Raw genomic sequence first — 14648 nt, 5'->3', positions numbered from 1 at the left:
TGGCCTCGCGAAGGAGAAAGCATCGCTCAAGCTTGGGGGAGGCTTAAATCAATGTTATATTCATGCCCCAATCATGAGCTCCAGAGAGAAATAATTATGCAAAGTTTTTATGCTCGGCTTTCTGAAAACAATCGCAACATGCTCGATACTTCTTGTGTTGTCTCTTTTATGATGAAGACTATTGAATTCAGATGGAATTTATTGGATAGAATTAAACGCAACTCTGAAGATTGGGACCTCGACGAAGGTAAGGAGTCAGGTATGACACCTAAGTTTGATTGTGTTAAATCTTTTATAGATACCGATATTTTCTGTAAGTTTAGCACTAAATATGGACTTGACTCTGAGATAGTAGCTTCTTTCTATGAATCTTTTGCTACTTATATTGATCTCCCCAAGGAGAAGTGGTTTAAATATCATCCTCCCATAGAAGTAAAAGTATCTGCACCTATTAAAGTTGAAGAAAAGACTGTCACTTATAATGATCCTATTGTTCCTACTTCTTATATTGAGAAACCACCTTTCCCTATCAGAGTAAAGGATCATGCTAAAGCTTCAACTGTTGTTCGTAAAACCAATATTAGAACATATACACCTCCTGAGAAAGTTAAAGTAGAACCTAATATTGCTATTGTTAAAGATCTCTTGTCTGATAATATTGATGGGCATGTTATTCAGTTCGAAGGTGAAACTGCTAGGATTGCTAAACCTTGTGCTAAAGATAAACATAGACCTGTGGTAGGCGTGCCTGTTATTTCTGTTAAAATAGGAGATCATTATTATCATGGCTTATGTGATATGGGTGCTAGTGCTAGTGTTATACTTCATGACTTATACAAAGGAATTAATAATGAAATTGCACCTGTTGAGTTAGAAGATATTGATGTCACAATTAAACTTGCCAATAGAGATACTATTTCACCAATACGATTTGTTAGAGATGTTGAAGTCTTGTGTGGGAAAACTAAATATCCTGCTGATTTTCCTTTTCTTACTTCCCCACAAGATAGCTTTTGTCCCATCATATTTGGTAGACCCTTCTTGAACACTATTAATGCTAAGATAGATTGTGAAAAGAATGTTGTTACTGTTGGCTTGGATGATATGGTTCATGAGTTTAATTTCTCTAAATTTAGTAAACAACATCGTGAGGAAGAATTACCCTATAAGGATAAAATTATTGGTCTTGCTTCTATTGCCGTACATCCTAGTGATGCTTTAGAGCACTATTTGCTAGACCATGAAAATGATATGTTCATGAATGAAAGAAGGGAAATACATGAAGTATTCTTTAAACAGGAACCTATTCTGCAACACAACTTGCCTATTGAAATTTTAGGGGATCCTCCTCCACCCAAGGGTGATCCCGTGTTTGAGCTTAAACCATTGCCTGATAATCTTAAATATGCTTATCTTGATGAAAAGAACATATATCATGTTATTATTAGTGCTAACCTTTCAGAGCATGAAGAAGAAAGATTATTGAAAACTCTGAAGAAGCATCGTGCTGCTATTGGATATACTCTTGATGATCTTAAGGGCATTAGTCCCACTCTATGTCAACATAAAATAAATTTGGAAGCAGATGCCAAACCAGTTCGTGATCCTTAACGACGTCCGAATCCTAAAATGAAAGAAGTGGTAAGAAAAGAAATACTCAAGCTTCTGGAGGCAGGTATAATTTATCCCGTTGCTCATAGTGAGTGGGTAAGTCATGTCCATTGTGTCCCTAAGAAGGGAGGTATTACTGTTGTTCCTAATGATAAAGATGAATTGATTCCACAAAGAATTATCACATGTTATAGGATGGTAATTGATTTCCGCAAATTAAATAAGACTACTAAGAAAGATCATTACCCCTTACCTTTTATTGATCCAATGCTAGAAAGATTATGCAAACATACACACTATTGCTTTCTAGATAGTTATTCTGGTTTCTCTCAAATACCTGTGTCGGCTAGAGATCAATCAAAGACTACTTTTACATGCCCTTTTGGTACTTTTGCTTATAGACGTATGCCTTTTGGTTTATGTAATGCACCTGCTACCTTTCAAAGATGCATGATGGCTATATTCTCTGACTTTTGTGAAAAGATTTGTGAGGTTTTCATGGACGATTTTTCCGTCTATGGTTCGTCTTTTGATGATTGCTTAAGCAATCTTGATCGAGTTTTGCAGAGATGTGAAGAAACTAATCTTGTCTTGAATTGGGAAAAGTGCCACTTTATGGTTAATGAAGGTATTGTCTTGGAGCACAAAGTTTCTGAAAGAGGTATTGAAGTTGATAAAGCCAAGGTCGATGCTATTGAAAAGATGCCATGTCCCAAGGACATCAAAGGTATAAGAAGTTTCCTTGGTCACGCCGGATTTTATAGGAGGTTCATTAAGGACTTCTCAAAAATTTCTCGGCCTCTAACTAATTTATTGCAAAAAGATATACCATTTGTCTTTGATGATGATTGTGTAGAAGCATTTGAAATACTTAAGAAAGCATTAGTCTCTACACCTATTGTTCAGCCACCTGATTGGAATTTACCCTTTGAAATTATGTGTGATGCTAGTGATTATGTTGTAGGTGTTGTTCTAGGGAAAAGAGAAGATAAGAAATTAAATGTTATTCATTATGCTAGTAAGACTCTAGACAATGCTCAAAGAAATTATGCTACTACCGAAAAAGAGCTTTTAGCAGTTGTATTTGCTGGTGACAAGTTCAGACCTTATATTGTTGATTCTAAAGTAACTATTCACACTGATCATGCTGCTATTAAATACCTTATGTAAAAGAAAGATGCTAAACCTAGAGTTATTAGATGGGTTCTCTTGCTACAAGAATTTGATTTGCATATTGTTGATAGAAGGGGAGCTGAGAACCCCATTGCAGACAACTTATCTAGGTTAGAAAATATTCTTGATGACCCACTACCTATTAATGATGACTTTCCTGATGAACAATTAAATTTTATAAGTACTTCTCGTAGTACTCCATGGTATGCTGATTATGCTAATTATATTGTTGCTAAGTTTATACCACCTAGCTTCACATACCAGCAAAAGAAAAATTTCTTCTATCACTTGAGACATTACTTTTGGGATGACCCACATCTTTATAAAGAAGGAGTATATGGTGTTATTAGACGTTGTGTACCTGAGCATGAATAGGAACAGATCCTACGCAAGTGTCATTCCGAGTCTTATGGAGGACACCACGCTGGAGATAGAACTGCACATAAGGTATTGCAATCTGGTTTTTATTGGCCTACTCTCTTCAAGGATGCCCGTAAGTTTGTCTTGTGTTGTGATGAATGTCAAAGAATTGGTAATATTAGTAGATGTCAAGAAATGCCTATGAATTATTCACTTGTTATTGAACCGTTTGATGTTTGGGGCTTTGATTATATGGGACCTTTTCTTGCCTCTAATGGATACACACATATTCTAGTTGCTGTTGATTACGTTACTAAGTGGGTAGAAGCTATTCCAACTAGTAGTGCTGATCATAACACTTCTATTAAAATGCTTAAGGAAGTTATTTTTCCGAGGTTTGGAGTCCCTAGATATTTAATGACTGATGGTGGTTCACACTTTATTCATGGTGCCTTCTGTAAAATGCTTGCTAAATATGATGTTAATCATAGAATTGCATCTCCTTATCACCCACAGTCTAGTGGTCAAGTAGAGTTGAGCAATAGAGAGCTCAAATTAATTTTGCAAAAGACTGTTAATAGGTCTAGAAAGAATTGGTCTAAGAAACTTGATGATGCATGGGCCTATAGAACTGCATACAAAAATCCTATGGGTATGTCTCCGTATAAAATGGTTTATGGAAAAGCATGTCATTTACCTCTCAAACTAGAACATAAGGCACATTGGGCTATTAAAGAGCTCAACTATGATTTTAAACTTGCCTTCGAGCAGAGGTTATTTGATATTAGCCCACTTGATGAATGGAGAACCAAATCTTATGAAAATGCCAAGTTGTTTAAAGAAAAAGTTAAAAGATGGCATGACAAAAGGATACAAAAGTGCGAGTTTAATGTAGGTGATTATGTATTGCTATACAACTCTCGTTTAAGATTTTTTGCAGGAAAACTTCTCTCTAAATGGGAAGGCCCCTACGTTATCGAGGAGGTTTATCGTTCCGGTGCCATAAAAATCAACAACTTCGAAGGCACAAACCCGAAGGTGGTAAACGGTCAAAGAATTAAGCATTATATCTCAGGTAATCCCATAAATGTTGAAACCAATATTATTGAAACCGTAACCCCGGAGGAATACATAAGGGACACTTTCCGGAATGTTTCAGACTCCGAAAAGGAATAGGTATATGGTACGGTAAGTAAACCGACTCCAAAACAATTTTTAAGGCAATATTTCTCCGTTTTGGAATATTTAGAAAAATAGAAAAATAAGTAGCAGCCCGGGAAGGACACGAGGGCCTCACGAGGGTGGTGGGCGCGCCCCCTACCTCGTGAGCGCCTCGTGTGCCTTCCGGACTCCGTTTTCTTGCACGTTGCGTATTTTGGTCGGTAAAAATTCATTATATATTCTCCCAGAGGTTTTGACTCCCGTATCATGCAAACCTCCTCTGTTCTTGTTTCGAGCTGTTTTGTCAGGGTTTTCCAGACTAGGCATCATGTCGTCTCCCTCCTCCAACAATGGTGACAACGATGCTTGGCTAATGAAGATAGATCTGAAGAGGGAAGAACCCACGAGGGTCAACAAGGATGAAAGGATCAAGAAGGCCACGGAGGATCAAGCTCCAGCAGCAAAAGACATCCTTCAACTCGATCATAACCTTCTTACCCCAACTGAGATCGAAGCTTTCAAGATGATTGAGTTAGCTCGTATACAAAACAAGTATCTCACACAAGAAAATATTTTGTTGAAGGAGCACATTGTCTCACTCAAGGGCATTATTCGCAAGCTGGAGGACCTCTTACGCTCGATGTGCGATTATCCGTCACCTCCACCGTCTCCTATCTTTACCTTTTTTCTTAGTTCAATCCTATTAGAAATATCTTGATCTAGTAGAATAAAGTTTATGGCATGATCTAGTTTTGAGTTTTGCTTTATGATCTCTCTATGTAATCGAGTCCGTGAGTTATATATAATAAAGATTAGTGTTGAGTCAAGGGCTTAATTATTTTGCCATGATCTTGGGTGAATAAAAGAAAATAGAAAAAGAATAAAAAGAAACAAAAGTTCATATTGATCTTATTGAGAGTAATGACTTCACATAGAAAGAGTATGATGATTAAAAGTTGTTGGGAAGTGGCAAACATAGCTTTGGTCATTGTTGCAATTGATAGGAAGTAATAAGGAAAGAGAGGTTTTCACATATAGATATATTATCATTGACATCTTTTATGATTGAGAACACTCATTAAAATATGACATGCTAAAGAGTTGATGTTGGACAAGGAAGACAACGTAATGAGTTATGTCTTTCTTATATCTGAGATAAAGCATGTTGTCATGGTTCCTCTAACTTGTTGAGCTTGCCTTTCCCCCTCATGCTAGCCAAATTCTCAGCACTAAGTAGAAATACTACTTGTGCTTCCAAATATCCCTAAACCAGTTTTGCCATGAGAGTCCACCATATCTACCTATGGATTGAGTAAGATCCTTCAAGTAAGTTGTCATCGGTGCAAAGCAATAAAAATTGCTCTAAATATGTATGATTGTTTGGTGTGGGAGAAATAAGCTTTATACGATCTTGTGATGTGGAAGTAATAAAAGCGATGGACTGCATAATAAAGGTTCATATCACAAGTGGCAATATAAAGTGACGTTCTTTCGCATTGAGATTTTATATATCCAACCATAAAAGCGCATGGCAACCTCTGCTTCCCTCTGGGAAGGGCTGATCCTTTACTATTATCTTCTACCTTATGCAAGAGTCATGGTGATCTTCACCTTTTCTTTTCCATTTTATCCTTTGGCAAGCTCAGCATGTTGGAAAGAACATGATATATATATATATATATATATATATATATATATATATATATATATATATATATATATATATATATATATATATATATATATATCTAATTGGATGTAGGGGAGCATGAACCATTATTGTTGACATTACCCTTGAGGTAAAAGGTTGTGGGGCAAAACTATAAGCCCCTATCTTTCTTTGTGTCCGATTAAAACTCCGTAACCACAAGTATGGCGTGAGTGTTAGCAATTATGGGGGACTAAATGATAGTTGAGTATGTGGACTTGCTTTTTAGCTCTGACATAGACTCTTTCCGATGTTATGATAAATTGCAATTGCTTCAATGACTGAGATTATAGTTTGTTGGAGCCCAATAAGGTTTATGATTTATATTTTTGCATTGTGAATAGATCATCACTTGAACATAAGTAATCATATGATGAAATCCATATAAGTTGCTGTTATGAGAATAATCATGATGCCTTCATGTACGTATTTTATTTTTATCGACGCCTCTACCTCTAAACATGAGGACATATTTATTGTTATCGACTTTTCGCTTGAGGACAAGCAAGGTCTAAGCTTGGGGGAGTTGATACGTCCATTTTGCATCATGATTTTATATTGATATTTATTGCATTATGGACTGTTGTTTCACTTTATGTCACAATACTTATGGCTATTCTCTTTTATTTTATAAGGTTTACATAAAGAGGGAGAATGCCGGCAGCTGGAATTCTGGGCTGGAAAAGGAGAAAATATTAGAGACCTATTCTGCGCAACTCCAAAAGTCCTGAAACTCCACGGAACATCTTAAAATAAATAAAGAAAAATCCTCGCAAAAGATGAAGGCCAGGGGGCCCACACCCTTCTCACGAGGGTGGGGGCGCGCCCCCCCTAGGGCGCGCCCCCTACCTAGTGGGCCCCCTGGTGGCTCTCTGATGCCCATCTTCTCCTATATGATGTCTTTCGATGTGAAAAAATTAAGAAGGAACTTTTCGGGACGAGACTCCACCGCCACGAGGCGGAACCTTGGCGGATCCAATCTAGAGCTCCGGCAGAGCTGTTCTGCCGGGGATACTTCCTTCCCGAAGGGGGAAATCATCACCATCGTCATCACCAATGCTCCTCTCATCGGGAGAGGGCAATCTCCATCAACATCTTCACCAGCACCGTCTCATCTCCAAACCCTAGTTCATCTCTTGTATCCAATTCTTGTCTCAAAGTCCGGGATTGGTGCTAGTGGACATGACCGAGACACGTCTCTGGTCAATAACCAATAGCGGAACCTAGATGCTCATATTGGCTCCAACATATTCTACGAAGATCTTTATCGGTCAGACCGCATAACAACATACGTTGTTTCCTTTGTCATCGGTATGTTACTTGCCCGAGATTCGATCGTTGGTATCTTAATACCTAGTTCAATCTCGTTACCGGCAAGTCTCTTTACTCGTTCCGTAATACATCATCCCGCAACTAACTCATTAGTTGCAATGCTTGCAAGGCTTAAGTGTTGTGCATTACCGAGAGGGCCCAGAGATACCTCTCGGACAATCAGAGTGACAAATCCTAATCTCGAAATACGCCAACCCAACAAGTACCTTCGGAGACACCTGTAGAGCACCTTTATAATCATCCAGTTACGTTGTGACGTTTGGTAGCACACAAAGTGTTTCTCCGGTAAACGGGAGTTGCATAATCTCATAGTCATAGGAACATGTATAAGTCATGAAGAAAGCAATAGCAACATACTAAATGATCGTGTGCTAAGCTAACGGAATGGGTCATGTCAATCACATCATTCTCCTAATGATGTGATCCCGTTAATGAAATGACAACTCATGTCTATGGTTTGGAAACATAATCATCTTTGATCAATGAGCTAGTCTAGTAGAGGCATACTAGTGACACTTTGTTTGTCTATGTATTCACACATGTATTATGTTTCCGGTTAATACAATTCTAGCATGAATAATAAACATTTATCATGATATAAGGAAATAAATAATAACTTTATTATTGCCTGTAGGGCATATTTCCTTCAAGAACGACATTGACCAAAGTGATTTGTCCTTCTCCTTAATTTTTCCTTCCGACCTGAGCTTGGAATGCACCTGCACCTAGGGTTCCATAGTGGACTGCAGTTGTAACCCAATCTTCCTTCGTCCAAGAAATGGATCTCAAATCCACAATCTGCATGTATGTATGGTTATTCAACTACTTTTCTTGACATCTTTGTCGTTGTTGATTAGTTGATGACAACTGATGATGCTTGCAGGATCCCTTTCTACAACTAACTGGCACATGTCGTGCAATTGTGTCTATGAACACTGTTGACATTGAGATAGAGCTGAAACTAAAGGGCACAACCAAGTCCGATGATAGGATATTGATCAACAAAACCTATCACTACAATGGTGAAAGGTCAGGTACGTATCTCATCGACGACATGCATTGCGGGATAGAATTACGCTTTCAGCAACTTAAGTAGTCCGGGACTCGATGCCTTTTCTGCATGGTGGGCGAGTTGCACGCTTCTCGCTGCCTCACGAGCAATCCGAGGAAATTGTGATGCTTGACACAAAAGGTGAAAAAATGCCAATGGGGAAACACCATTGTATTGAGCTATCCAGAAAGGTTTTCTCTGTAGAATTAGAAGGGAGTCTCAAAGTTATGATTCAAGCATATGCACCATCTGGTGAAATCATTGGCGGTCATGCCGTCTTCACACCACAAAAGTGCGATGCAACTAAAGGTATCTCTATCTTAGTGAAACTACCGTGGAGGTTACCGTTGCTTGGTCCCTCCTTCCCTCGCCGAACGAGACCTTACCTCATCCATTGCCTGTAGAAAGGATTTGTTAGGAGATGGCTATCTTATGAATGATTATGTGTGCACTTTGACTCTTGCATTTAGTCTTTTATGTGGAAAGTTGGTGCTTCGATGGTGTACTAATTGTTTGTGAAACTTAAGATATTGTATGCAGGCAGCAACGTCTTCTTCAACTACACATTAGTATTTATACTTTCATAGCACACGTAAAACAAACGCGCTCTGAAATTGTTAGGGGAGTTAGTGACTGTATGTCTGTGGTACATACGTCCTACCCTCACGGTCTTTGCCCAGAAGCTTCAACTCGACCACCCGGAGCTTGCCTTCATATTCGAGCTCGCAGAACGCCACACAGGAAGTACACTACGCTCGATGGCTCAATGCAAATCTCCCCGGAGCCCGTGTTGCCCACTGTCGTGTTTTACGTCGTCCTAGTAAGCCGGTTCTTCCGTCCCCGAGCTCTTCGGACGTTGCTGGTGTCACGCCGATGAGATGAGCCTTGCCATGGTCCGGGGTTCAAGTTGTGCAATATCGCCATGGTGCAGGTTGCCAGGTTCGCGTTGGGATGACCACACTAGTAGAGGAATGGCCTTTAGTCCCGGTTTACCTACCAGGACAAATAAATCGGGACTAAAGACCTCCACCCTTTAGTCCCAGTTGGCCATGATCCTGGACTAAATTTCTTCCATGTGGCCGGTAGCGCGTGCCAGGGGCCGGGGACCTTTAGTCCCGGTTGGTGACACCAACCGAGGCTAAAGGTTTAGGGGTTTAGTGTTTATGGCTTATTTTTCCTTTTCATTTTGTGTTTTCATTTATTTTCTTTCTTTTTAGAAATAGTGTACGCTACTACATACTATACATGCACTACTAGGGAAAACTTTATACACAGAACTTTAGCAGTAGCGCTTGTTAAAAAAGTACGCTAGTGCTAACTAGCAGTAGCATGTTGGCGAAAATCATGCTACAGATACATATAGCAGTAGCACGTTTAGCCATAAAAGCGCTACTACTAAAATTCTCACTGCTAAGCCGATAGGCTACACATAGTAGTAGCGATCTTATAGAAACAGTGCTACCGCTACTTGTTTTATAGCAGTGCGTTTACCAAGAAAGGCGCTATGGCTAACGAAAATTAAATTAAATGGAAAGCAAATAAAAAAGAGAAAGGAATAGCAGTAGCGTATGTTCAGAAACACACTATAGCTAACATAGCAGTAGCGTACTTCCTGGAACACGCTACTGCTACTTTTGACTTAACCGCGCGGTTTGTTCTCCCCCCACGGTCACTTTCCCCAAATCCCTACTCCTACGCTGTCGCCGCTTTGCATCGCCGTCGGCCGCCGCGCGCTCTCCCGTCGCTCTCTGCACACCCTCGACGCCGCCCCTGACCCCGACCTCGACGCCGCCCTCCGCCGCGCGCCCGAGGCCCCGACCCCGACCTCGACACCTCCTGCCCCGACCTCGCCGCAGGCACCCGAGGTGATCACGCCTCCTTCCCCCCTTCCCTACCTCTGCCTAGCTAAATTTTCTAGGGTTCTTCAAATTTTAGATTGCATCAAATTAGTTAGGGTTCATCAAATTAGATAGTAACTAGGGCAGTAGTTCCTAGCTACAAATTAGTTAGTAAGAACTAGGGCAGTAGTGTTTAATAGAATTAGTAAGAAATTTAATAGAACTAGTTGAACTAGTTTTTTCAGTAAGAACTAGTTGAATTAATAGAACAAGTGTATTTTTAGTAATAAAATTAATATAACTAGTTGAATAGTTTATTTTTAGTAAGAACTAGTTTATTTTTATTTATAGTAAGTTTATTTTTAGTAAGAACTAGTTGAATTAATAGAACTAGTTAAACATGTCACATTTGTTGTTATTTTTTTAGTTAAAGCAATTATTCCCGCATCGATGTCGACGATGCCTATCCCGCATCCTCGTCGTCGACTCGGCGGAGGACACCTGCTTGACCAGATGGGCCATCACCGGGACTGGGCCCTGCCGGGTTGGTACTGGGAGGCGCTACCTACCGGGGGGCGTAGCTTGGTGAGGAGCCAGCCCGTTGTTGACCCGAACCTTCTTTGGTGGCAGTCGCGTGGGCCAGTGATGGTGCAGAGGCTTGAGGACCCCGCGGAGGTGGTACGCCACCGTGTCAGCGAGGAGGACGCACACGTCCATCGCTACTTGTTTGTATTGGAGCATAGGTTTTCCAATACCTGGCAGGTTCTCCAGGGATCTCACTGGAGATATGATTCTGTGATGGTTCCTTCTCTTTGGGTGTCCATCGCCCCCGCCGATACCCGTCGTGCGCTAGTGTTTTAGTTGTATTAGTGATGTTATATGTATGATACTATTCAGGATGTATTAGTGATAATATTCGACGATGTACGGACGCAAGACATAATTTACTTTTGCTTATTGAATGCATGCTAATTTGAATACTTATTTATTTTACGATTTTGTTTTGCTTATTGAATGCTCAAATTGGAGAAGTACTCCTATTTTGAATGCTCAAATTGGACCCCACTATGCAAGGCGTATGCATCCGATTAGCTGATAGCTTATAGGGTTTTTGTTTTTGCAGAAATCTAGGAGCCCCTCCATCATCCCCGTTGTCATCCCCGTCATCGACCCCCTCCGACCTCGAGGTGAGACCAGCCAAATATCCATATCAATATGAGTCCTATAAGATATTTTGAAATGTTTTTGCTCATATTTTCAACCATTGAAATGCAATGACCATCAAGTTTGAATGCTCATATGATGATGCAATGACCATCAATGGTCATGTTAGCAGGTTACACCTCCGAGTGTGGCCTATGTTTTGCCGGAGTGTTGATTAATTTGCGTTCCGACAAATTTCAGGCGCTCGATATGTCCTTTTTTAGCAAAGGTCATGCTGGATTTTTTCGTGAATTTTGGCATGACTTAGTTTTTGTAGTACATATATTTAGTTGTACAAGTTTAATCTTTGAATTATGAACATAGAAAATATCATACTCGGACGACGAAAGTCTCCCGGGGGAGTGCGGCTGGTGCAACGACGACCGAGGTCTGTGCGACAGGCCTCACCTGGACGAAGATCGGCGCTTCAGCATTAACCTCCAGGAGACCTTCGATGTTGAAACGGTACGCAACGGCGACAAGTGTTTTTTCGTAATTAAGCACGACTTCAACTATTTCAACTTGTAATTTTCAATTCGACTAGCTTATCCCATACTATGCAAGACACTATGTCTTGGAGAGGATGGGTTTTGAAGACCATAAAAATTTCGAAACAAAGAAAATACACCTAAGGACCCATCATGATATGGATTTTGAAGTAAATCTGTACAATTCTCAGAGTGTAACCCATTTTGATTGCCAAAATTGAGAAGCACTTTGCAAGATGTATGGTTTTTATGAGGATATGATTGTCACCATGGATCTTGGTGATCCTGACATCGACCAAAATAATATGGACATTTGGGTCCTTATTGATACGCTTCCGATTCTACCACTATGTGAGTTTCTCAAACATAGTTATTAAGTAATTTATATTGTTTATTTCAAAATAGTTGACAGCTTATTTTCATTTTTCAAACAATGTGCGGAAGATGGTAGACAAAACCCACTACACCGATGGCTCCGAATTAACTTATAAGGAGAAAAATCATCTGATCGCATTTTATACTGAACTTGAGAATTACAATGTCTATTATGGAACTCCTCCACATTATGGTTAATACGTGCCACTAGTGCACATGTTGAACCACGGTAACATCTATGGAGATGCCATGGTAAGATTTTTTTACTATTACGACATCTCTACATCTTTTGCATACTTCTAAAACTGAACTACATTGCTAACTACGAAGTTATTACTATGTTTTTCAACAGAAAATCCCGAAGGATTGTGTGCCTCATCTGATGTATCAGAATGGTTGCCTTGATGTTTTGAACATACGGCTAGGTCATCCTACGAATCTCACATGTTCATATCGGATTTCTAAAACTAGTGAAGATATGAAAAATCAAAGAATGGAAAAAATGTATGGACAGTTGTAAGGAGGTACTTGGAAGCAACATTGTGCGAAAGGCAAGAATTGGAGACATGATAATCTCCATTCTCCATAATGGAGAGTCAGGGGCTATCTTGTTTTATGCTATTTTACCTAAGAGAATATAGTAGGTCTTAAAAGAATGTAGTAGGTCCTATGAGGTATAATGTTTATTATGTGGTACAATGTGTTAGAGTTGATGATGAGTAGTAGTTATGATTATGACTAGTGACCAACTTGCTATGTGATGTCTCATTGATGAAAACGATGATCATGAGGAGGTATTATATGATAATGATGTATTATGATGATAAGTGTTAATGATATGATGATGATATTTATTATATCATTGGGTGAAAGAACCGCGGATTAGTTTCAAGTGGATGTCCATCCACTTGAAACTAGTCTATGGTTCTTTCACCCCTTGATGTAATAACTCATTATGATATAAAAACAATCTATAAATTGCTGCTGTATGAAAACTTGTATAAAGACGTATGAATACAACATGAAATAAAATACGGAATAATAGTAGTAGCGCGGGCTGGTAGAAGCGCTACTGTTAATTACCAGTAGCACTGCTTTGGGAAAGGGCTACTACTAAGTCGATGTAGTAGTAGAGTGGGTTGACCCACGCTACTGCTAACCTTTAGCTGTAGTGCCGTACCAGTAGCGCTCCCACCCGCGCTACTAATAGGCCTAAAACCCGCGCTGCTATTAGGCTTTTCCCTAATAGTGATGCCATGCATATATAATAGAATTTCTCGTACGAGCATGCATACACACACACACACAATTTGGTATGTACAATTTCTCCTACAATTTGCAAATCATTACACGCAGGCATTAGGTGAAATGGTATTCTTCGCCGGGATGTATGATGTGACGCCCCCGCTTCGATCGTACACTAATCATACACGCAAATGTGTACGATCAAGATCAGGGACTCATAGGAAGATATCAGAACACAACTCTACAAATAAAATAAGTCATACAAGCATCATATTACAAGCCAGGGGCCTCGAGGGCTCGAATACAAGAGCTCGATCATAGACGAGTCAGCGGAAGCAACAATATCTGAGTACATACATAAGTTAAACAAGTTTGCCTTAAGAAGGATAGCACAAACTGGGATACAGATCGAAAGAGGCGCAGGCCTCCTGCCTGGGATCCACCTAAACTACTCCTGTTCGTCATCAGCGGGCTGCACGTAGTAGTAGGCACCTCCCGAGTAGTAGTAGTCGTCGTCGACGGAGGCGTCTGGCTCCTGGGCTCCAACATCTGGTCGCAACAATCGAGTATAGAAAGGGGGAAAAGGGGGAGCAAAGCAACCGTGAGTACTCATCCAAAGTACTCGCAAGCAAGGAGCTACACTACATATGTATGCATTGGTATCAAATGGAAAAAGGCTATCTTATGTGGACTGAACTGCAGAATGCCGGAATAAGAGGGGGATAGCTAGTCCTATCGAAGACTACGCTTCTGGTAACCTTCATCTTGCAGCAGGAGAAGAGAGTAGATGGTAAGTTCACCAAGTAACATCGCATAGCATAATCCTAACCGATGATCCTCCCCTCGTCGCCCTGTGAGAGAGCGATCACCGGTTGTATCTGGCACTTGGAAGGGTGTGTTTTATTAAGTATCCAGTTCTAATTGTCATAAGGTCAAGGTACAACTCCAAGTCGTCCTATTACCGAAGATCACGACTATTCAAATAGATTAACTTCCCTGCAGGGGTGCACCACATAACCCAACACGCTTGATCCATTTGGCCGGACACACTTTCCTGGGTCATGCCCGGCCTCGGAAGATCAACACGTCGCAGCCCTATCTAG

Source organism: Triticum dicoccoides, chromosome 2A (genome assembly GCF_002162155.2).
Source record: "Triticum dicoccoides isolate Atlit2015 ecotype Zavitan chromosome 2A, WEW_v2.0, whole genome shotgun sequence".
NCBI lineage: Eukaryota > Viridiplantae > Streptophyta > Magnoliopsida > Poales > Poaceae > Triticum > Triticum dicoccoides.
Note: the sequence above shows the minus strand (reverse complement) of the source record.